This window comes from Linepithema humile, chromosome 2 (assembly GCF_040581485.1).
Source record: "Linepithema humile isolate Giens D197 chromosome 2, Lhum_UNIL_v1.0, whole genome shotgun sequence".
NCBI classification, from domain to species: domain Eukaryota; kingdom Metazoa; phylum Arthropoda; class Insecta; order Hymenoptera; family Formicidae; genus Linepithema; species Linepithema humile.
The window spans coordinates 16,821,812-16,830,603 of record NC_090129.1 but is presented as its reverse complement, the minus strand read 5'-3'; the positions used below and the strand labels follow the sequence as shown (position 1 = coordinate 16,830,603).

The 8,792-nt window shown below is 25.0% G+C and overlaps 1 long non-coding RNA gene across 1 annotated transcript; it reads left to right on the top strand.

Moving 5' to 3' along the window:
- The first annotated feature begins 464 nt into the window (after window positions 1-464).
- LOC136997727 (uncharacterized) lies at window positions 465-2,170 on the top strand. Its single transcript, XR_010888350.1, has 3 exons — window positions 465-682; window positions 1,172-1,411; window positions 1,670-2,170. It is a non-coding gene; the product is annotated as an uncharacterized lncRNA (long non-coding RNA).
- Window positions 2,171-8,792: the final 6,622 nt, after the last annotated feature.

The following is an 8,792-nucleotide window of genomic DNA, read 5'->3' as shown; positions in this document are numbered from 1 at the left end:
GCGTATTACAATATGTTGATGATAAAGTATGGATTAAATTGGAAGAGCCTTGTTTGTATGAAGATTTTGTTCGAGAAGGTTTCTTTTCTCAATTTTTTTTTCTTATTCTTTTCAATTTCTTAAATAATTTAAATAATAGTATAATTATACTAAACTATTATAAATTCATGTTATATTGTAGCTAAAACAATATTTTCATTGTTAAATAATGTGGATTTTATTTTTACTGATGTATCTGATGCCAGACTTGATCCTCAATTTTTAACGGAATTCGTTCAAATAAGTGCACGAGGAGTTATATTAAAGATCAAACCTATAATAACGAATTTTCTCGATATTTGTAAGAAGTTTTTATATATTGTATTTTCAAATTTTTGAAATTTTAGTACTTATACTGATTTATTTATTAAAACTATTTTTATACAAAATAATAATTTTTATAGCTGATTCTCATTCATTAACACCTACGGTATCAAATTCATTATATTCTCGCACATCAACACCTACTTCATTAAACATTTTGGATACATCAAACAAAGATGAAGAATTTAATGAACAATGTTCAAATGTTACCGATATATCGAATATTAAAGAACATACTATATCGGATTCTGAAGAACATGCATCTTGTTCAAAAAAACCTAAAGTAATACCTATTGAGAACGACGTAATATCAAAAGAGGTTTGTTTGAAGTTATTATTTTTATTAGCCCATTTATTATTGTTTATACTGTTACTTACTGTCAAAATGTTAAAACTTTAAATATTATATACATGGAATCAGTCACAAAGTTTTTTCATTGTTTTAATAGATGATTTTAATGTTGCATTAGATCAATATATTTATATTAGTTGTAATTTCACGTATGCATGTTTATATTCGGAAATTGACGTTTTTACACATATTTAAAAAAAAGTGTAAAGATTATTTGTGTTCATCGCGGTTGACACAAGCTTAAAAATGAAAAAAATAATGTACATTTTAAGCGTATCATGTTTTATTATGCGTTATTATTACAGTAAGAATAAAAACATAGTGCAAGGCAGAAAAAGGATATCGTACATATTTTTTTCTGATTTGCACTGCAGTTTTATTCTCACTTAATAATTTATTTTTTTATTAATATTTACATCCTTAATATGTTTTTCTTGTTTTCTTTGTTCTTTTTAGAGCTTATACAAATTGATTAAAAATTCATCATGTGGAGAAGAAATTCTCCAAAGTTATAAGAGTAATAAATACTTGCCTGATAAATATAGGAAATTATTAGTAAAATTAGTCGTTCATAACTTATTACAATATAAAGAGAAAGTTGGTAGACAAATCTTGTGTTCTGAAAAATGCAAATATGCTAAAGCAATTATTGAAGTTTTTCCAAATTTAAAAAATCCAGAAGGGAATTTGGGTTATGTGAGTGTATTCCGTTAATTATTTCTATATTACAAGCAAGATTGAAACAACATATTATTATAAATATTATAATAATTAATAAAAATATTATATTATTATAAATATTAATTTTTAGTATTGATATACTCACAAAATATCAATATTCTCTAATATTCTATTAATTCTAATAAACTTTTTATTAATATATTTGTTTATATGTTTATATGTTTATTTGTTTATATATTTATATTAATATATTGTTAATTTATTTGTTTATAGGAGCACTTTTATGATCCAAAAACTGGAAAGGGATATATCGCTTCACGATTATCTAATGTACAAAGGAAAGGAAATAAAAAAGTTACTCAATCGGACGAACTGAAACAACATACTGATACTTGCGTAGCTAATGAACCTGTGGATGAAACAGATGCTATTAAAGATGCAATTAATTTTATGAAGTATGCGACTATTGATCAAAAAGATAATATAATTAAAAAAGTGAAAGAGACTTTTAAAGTAAGGAGATACTTATATCTAAATAAACATTTTTTTGAAACATTTCCAAGATTTTTGGATATTCCTGAATTGGTAAGTTTTATTAATTAACTTTTTTTCAATAATTCAACTTTTAATAATAATAACAATTTATATTGCTTTAATAATCAAAAATAATTTAAAACATTGTTTTTTTAGATTGATATTGAATTTGAATTATTATTTCCACAAATAAATATAGATATTTTAAATATATCATATCCGGACTATGTTAATCATATCTTAAATGTTTATAATACCAAAAAACAAAACAGAGATTTACTTGGTAAAAATATTAATGAAAATTATTAATCAGAATTATTAAATTTATTATTATTAATATTTATATTTTTTATTTCATCCGTTATAAATTGGGATCGTGTTACAAATTCATATATTGCTCTAACGCAATTAGTACCCCCGACTGCTAGAGGAAAGAAGTCTGCAGCAAGAGAAAAAACAAAAAATATAATTAAAAAATTAATCATCTATATACAGGTACATATCTTGACTATGAATTTTATATTTTAAATCAATTTAAAAAAATGTATTCCGTTATTTGATTTACTCTTCTCAGAGTGCAACACCACTGAATATTGATGAAAATAAAAGTCAACCAAAGTTAATCGCAGTTGGGCCAAACAAACTTGCAATTGACCAATATTTTTTAAAAATTGATAAAAATTTGATTTTATTACCAACAAAAGACATTATTAAAGCTGTTGATTATCTTTTTAAAGCACACTATGTGTTTCACATTAAATATGACGTAGATTTACAAAATTTTTGGATGTTAATACAACATTATTTTTACAAAATATCTAGTAAATGTACTAATACAGTTGTTGAAACTTTTACAAAAATTGAAAGTACAAGAAAAGAATCTACGCAACATGTTTAGTTCAATCATATGTTTCTTTTTTTTAAAACAGAATTAACACAATAAATATTCAGTCGTATTATTTTTATGAGGAAAAATTTTATTTTTTTAAAATTTATTAAGAGAAAGTTCTTTTATTTTATTTAAATGTTATAATAGATTAAAATATAATTGTTTAAAGTACTCGAGCTCAAATACTTAATTAAATAATTTTAAGATGTTGAAAATACTTTAAAATTTCTACAAAATTCAACAATTTAATAAAATATTTAAAAAAAACTATAAAATTTTAAGTTTAATAATAAATTACACAGTTAAGTTAGTACCTCGATTATTACATTTTTCTATTTTATAATGTCTTTAGAATGTTATTTGTGTACTTATAAAACATCTGAAATAAAACAAATATGTAACCATTTACGTAATCGACATATGTTATTTGATGGCTCTAATCTTTTTTAAAAGTGTTGTGCAGGTTGTCCTTCTGTATTAAAAACTTATAATGGATTCAGAAAACATTTTAAAAAATGTCAGCAATTACAAAATCTATCTTCGAGTTATGAACAATCGTATGATATTAATAATGATCCTACTTTTTTATCTATAGCTAACGATAATGATGCCGAATTAAGTGAGCAAGATGATGATAACTTTATTTACAATGATAATGAAGATATAGAAAAATATTTAAATAACTATGTTGTGGAAATGTATTCATTAGGATTACCAGAGCTTACGATAACTAAGATTCTTGAAACAACATCAGAGTTAATTTTTCCTGTACTTGAAAATATTGTGTCATTTCCAAATCTAGACGAACGTCAAAATCTTGCAGATAAATTTAAATATTCGTTCCAAAATCGGTTAACTAAATATAGTCGGAATAAATTGTTTAACGGAAATATAGTTCAGCCTATACGAGTGCCACATGGTATTAGATTCGATAATAGATATGACAATAAAGCTCAATGTTACAAGCAAATTCCTATTACTAGTACTTTTACGTATATTCCTTTATTAGAAACACTCAAAGTTTTATTAAATAATAAAGCTATCAAAAAATATTTTACTATAATAGTAATATAAAAATAAATAATAATGTATATACACATTTTGTTGACGGAAATGTTTACAAAAATAATTCTTTTTTCCAAAATAATAGCAATGCAATTCAACTTCAGTTATTCTTTGACGAATTTGAAGTCTGTAACCCTTTGGGAAGTAAAACAAGTGTTCATAAAATTAGAGCATTTTATTTTGCTATTAATAATCTTCCTTTTTATATTAATTCGACTTTGGAAAATATTCATTTATTAGCTTTATGCTATAATCTTGATATTAAATAATTTGGATCCTGTATTACATAAAATCGTAAATGATATTAAAATTTTAGAAAAAGAAGGAGTATTTATCGAATCTTTAAATACTTCTATGAAAGGCACATTAGTATCGTTAGCTTTTGATAATTTGGGTGGAAATATGTTACTTGGCATGAATGAGTCATTTAATGCTAACTACTATTGTAAGATTTGCACAATTCATAAAGAAGATGCTCAAAAAACTTGTACTGCTGATTATAATTTATTACGTACGTCTGAAAGTTTTATTAACCTTTTCAATCAACTTCATTATGCAAATAGTGATACAATAAATTTTTTTGGGATTAAAAATAAAAGTCCTTTATTTGATTTAGCTTATTTTAAACCTTGCGAAAATATAACCGTTGATATAATGCATGATTTTCTAGAAGGCATTTGCCAAAGAGATTTAAACTTATTTTTCAATTTCTGCGATAAATATAAAATTATTAGTTTAAATGATTTAAATGACAAAATACAAGCCTTTGACTATGGTTTACATAATAGAGGTAATTTACCTAGTGTTATAAGTTTAAAAAAATCTAATACAATAGGACAACGTGCAGCACAAACACTTTGTTTAATTATTCATTTACCTATAATTTTACGAAATATAATTCCAAAACTTGATCAAAATTTTAATAAATGGAAAGTAATTTTATTAGTAATAAAAATGTTAAAAATTGTATTAGCGCCTAATATTACAAATAATATGTTAGATGAATTACAAATAACTATAAAAAAGCATCATGAACTTTTAATGAAAGAATTTTCTGTTTCTTTAATACCTAAAGATCATATAATTATTCATTATGTAATGATTATTAAGAAAATGGGACCTCCAAAAACTTTTTGGACAATGAGATATGAAAGTAAGCATGGTTATTTGAAAGACTTAGCTAATAAATTGAAAAATTTTAAAGATATAGCGTATACATTGTCCGTGCGTCATCAAAAATGCATGCTGTCTCTTTGGAAAAATAAAGATTCTTCATCTTTTGAACCAATACTAAAAAATTTTAAAAGGCAAAATTTAAGTTCTACTAATTACAATGTTATTATTATGAATGGTTTACATATTTCTACTGAAATAGATATTTATGTAGGAAAAAGTGTACAGTTTCGAGGTACTAATTTAAAATTAAATAAATTTATATGTTTATCTTTTTCTAACGATTTGCCCAATTTCAGTAAAATTTTATTCATTTTTTCTGTGAATGCTGAAATATATGCTGTATGTGAAAGCTGGCATACTTTAAAAATATCATCCTCATGTTTAGGATACATTGTAAAAAATACATCTGTTTTATTTATACTAAAAATAATAGACTTACCATATACTAAAAATTGGAAAATTTATGAATCTGTAGAAAAAGATTTAGTTATTATAACTGACTACTTTTTGTAAATAATTTTGTGATAAATATGTTGACGGTGTCATATATAAAAATTTATGAACAAAATGTTATTTTCGAACTAAAGAAATATTAAATAATATTATATAATATATGAATATTATGAAGTAAGATTGTGTAATATATTATGAAGTAATAAATAAGTTTATTGATTAATATATATGTGTGTAATTTATACAAACCTGATCATAATTATATAAAATAAAAATTTTGTTACACTTACATATAGGTTGTTCTAGGACTGATAAAAAATTTAATGACAGATTTTTCGTAATATTTTAAAAAGAAAATTTTAATATAAAAATTTTGAGACTATTGTTAAACTTCTGTGCTATATAGTCTCGACATTTTTATATTATAATGTTTCTTTTAAAATATTCCACAGAAACTGTCATTAAAATTTTTATGTGATCCTGGAACAACCTATATGTAATTGTAACAAAATTTTTTAACATTTTTAAAATGTTAAAATAAACATTTTTAAAATGTTAAAATAACATTTTTTTATGTTACTATTTAACATAAATAACATGTTATATTAACATTATTTTCTTGTTAAATCATAAAATTTTAACACAAAAAGTATGTAAATTTTACATATTACTTTAATCAAAAGTTTGAATTATTACATTTATAAAATGTAAAAATAACATTTTTCCTCAGTTAATTTTATCATTTCAAATATGTTGATTTTACATAAAATTTATTTCAAATTACTATGAAGTTTGCATTCATTTTGTGTTGAAATATTAACATAATAGTAGTGTCACCGTTTAACATATCTGTATTATGTTAAATTAACACAAAAATTTGTGTGGACCGTTTGGTACATGCGATATATGTTAAATTTAACACAAATTTTCCAACTGTGTGGTATATGTGTATAGAATATATACATATATATATATATATATATATATATATATATATATATATATTTATTTATTCTCAAAAAGTTGCGCAATAACTATTACATAGTAAAAAATGATAAAAATTGTTTGTAGACAATTTTTTATTTATTTGTCGCGATCGTAGATTATATATATATACATATACAGGGTGTCTGGCAATAATCGCCCCACCGGTCATATACAGGTAGAGGAGGTCAAATCGAGTAGAAAAGTCCTTTACCATTTTTTAATTTTTATAATAAGTACTGAGTAATTAACGAAAAAAGATCGGCGAATCCGCGCGAGTAAAGCGCGCGCGGTGAGAAGGACGTCCCACTGCTACGCGATCACTAGGCGCGCGATGAAGCGTTGGGAGGAGCGCTCTACAAATGACAATGGCAACATACGAGCGGCGCGTAACGCTAGATCCTTGTGTCCTAGTGATCGCGTAGCAGTGGGACGTCCTTCTCACCGCGCGCGCTTTACTCGCGCGGATTCGCCGATCTTTTTTTGTTAATTACTCAGTACTTATTATGAAAATTAAAAAATGGTAAAGGACTTTTCTACTCGATTTGACCTCCTCTACCTGTATATGACCGGTGGGGCGATTATTGCCAGACACCCTGTATATATAATTTCTTATTTTTCTAAATTTCTGCTAACTACATAAAAAAATATTTAGCTGTAACGTTAATGTTTATTGTTAAGTAGAATTGGACCAAAAAATTTCGCTTTAGTGAATTTTTTATTGGATTTTTTTTGTGTATACTGAGTTAAAATATACGATTTTTTTGTTTTCTTTTAACTGGATTTTTTGTTATAAAAAATAGAGCTAAAAAAACAATAACAGTTTTCAAAAAGTTTAATTTTAATCGGTAAAAACCAACAAAGACCAATAACCACTGAAATTAAAGGAGTAAAATTCCACTAAAATGCAATAAACAGAAATCTCTCGCGATTTTTTCCAAACTTGGTGTAACGTTGCAAAGTTACATTAAAAATTTTTATTTTGACCAATTAAGGTTTATCGTCATGCCGTTTTGTAAAACAGAGAAATAATTAAAATTCACAAAAAGAAGTTTCAAGCTTCAAAATATTTTTTTATAATTAAAAAAAATTTATGATTTTTGCGGTGTTAATGCTTTAAAAATAGTTTTTTAGCAGTTTGTCTTATTCCTAATTGTTTTTTTTAATATTATATTGTTTTCATAACTTATAATTTTTTCATGTTAAAATGCTTGTTTCAGTTTGTGCATGATCTTACGGTTTCACGAAAATAAATTTGTGCGAATTTAAGCTTTGGTACCGGCCAGGTTTCATAGAGTTTCAGAGCGTCAACTTTCCAGATGAATATTATAACAGCACGATGCTTCGTGTTGTGACAGTGTCGTGGTTCTAAAGTGTTGTAAAAATTATATCGGAGAAGTCCAGTATAGAATGACCATAGACTAATGACAGTAATCGTGACGCGCATAATTGTATAATGTCTTTGTTCGAGAGCTCCACAGAGCGTGGAGACTCGATAACAGAAGAGATAGAATGACTGAATTGCCGACAATATTTCATCTTATTATTACTTTTGTTACAAACAATTGTGAAATTATCTGTTTAAAATACTTGTTAAAAGTGTAATATTAACTTCTAATATTTGTAAAAAATTAAATGCTCGATATATTATTGTTTTTGTATACATTTAAGCTTTGAAATGGCGAACCGTATAACAAATCTTTTTACACGTTGCTGTATTCTATAAAAAATGATGGGAACCCAGGAAAGATTATTCTATGTGTTAGAGTCCCTCTTGAATTTACCAAGAATCTGAGTGTGCCTACCGAGCCCTCTGTTTACGCATGCAAATGAGCGCGGATCAATGCTGTTAATTAGGATTCGAGCCCCTTTCGCGGTCTATTCTTCTCCGTTTGCAGAGACAGCACCAATCTATCTATCTAAGTCCTCTTATCGATTAGATTCCCTATTAGAAATTCTATTAGAAATTAAAATAAGTTTATGTTACGTATATTGAGTACAAACTAAACATGCAAAGTATCTCAGAAAGTTCATATAAAATATCAACTTTCAATAGAATTCTTATTTGAATCGCACGTTACCTTTTTCTGCTCCAACTTTTATCTTTTCTTTGTCACTTACATTTTTTATTTTATTGAATATAATTGCATAATTACTTATTATTTTAATTTATTGTTATTATTTATAGGAAAGATAAAAACAAATCTATATTTGCCGAAAAATATGTTATACGATAGAACAAAGATTATCTCAGAAAATTAATAAAAATTGTTTTTAATATTAAAAAATAATATT